Here is a 1,086-nt window from a genome sequence, read left to right on the forward strand (position 1 = left end):
GAGGTTATCCACTTTGGCGGCAGAAACAAGGAGGCAGATTATTATCTCAATGGAGTTAGGTTAGGTAAGGGGGAGGTCCAGCGAGAACAGGGTGTCCTTGTACACCAGTCACTGAAAATTGGCGTGCAGATGCAGCAGGCAGTGAAGAAAGCTAAAGGCACGTTGGCCCTCATAACGAGAGGATTTCAGTATGGGAGTAAAGAGGTTATTCTACAGTTGTATAGGGCCCTGATAAGACCACATCTGGAGTATGGTGTACAGTTTTGCTCTCCTAATTTGAGGAAAGACATCCTTGTAATTGAGGCAGTGCAGCGTAGGTTCACGAGATTGATCCCTGGGATGGCGGGATTGACGTATGAGGAAAGATTGAAAAGACTGGGCTTGTATTCACTGGAGTTTAGAAGGATGAGAGGGGATCTTATAGAAACATCTAAAATTATAAAAGGACTGGACAAGCTAGATGCAAGAAAAATGTTCCCAATGTTGTGCGAGTCCAGAACCAGGGACCACAGTCTTAGAATAAAGGGGAGGTCATTTAAAACTGGGGTGAGAAAGAACTGTTTTAACCAGACAGTTGTGAATTTGTGGAATTCTCTGCCACAGAGGGCAGTGGAAGCCAAATCACTGGATGGATTTAAGAGAGAGTTAGATAGAGTTCTAGGGGCTAGTGGAATCATCAGATATGGGGAGAAGGCAGGCACGGGGTACTGATTGTGGACGATCAACCATGATCACAATGAATGGCGGTGCTGGCTCGAAGGGCCAAATGGCCTCCTCCTGCACATATTTTCTATGTTTCTATGTTTCATGGGGCGCGGAGAATGAGACCAGCGACCAGGAAGGATATTCTTGCTATGGAGGGCGTGCAGCGTAGGTTCACTAGATTAATTCCCGGAATGGCGGGACTGTCGTATGTTGAAAGGCTGGAGCGATTGGGCTTGTATACACTGGAATTTAGAAGGATGAGGGGGGATCTTATTGAAACATATAAGATAATTAGGGGATTGGACACATTAGAGGCAGATAACATGTTCCCAATGTTGGGGGAGTCCAGAACAAGGGGCCACAGTTTGAGAATAAGGGGTA

The sequence above is a fragment of the Rhinoraja longicauda genome, chromosome 19 (assembly GCF_053455715.1).
Source record: "Rhinoraja longicauda isolate Sanriku21f chromosome 19, sRhiLon1.1, whole genome shotgun sequence".
Taxonomy (NCBI): Eukaryota; Metazoa; Chordata; class Chondrichthyes; order Rajiformes; family Arhynchobatidae; genus Rhinoraja; species Rhinoraja longicauda.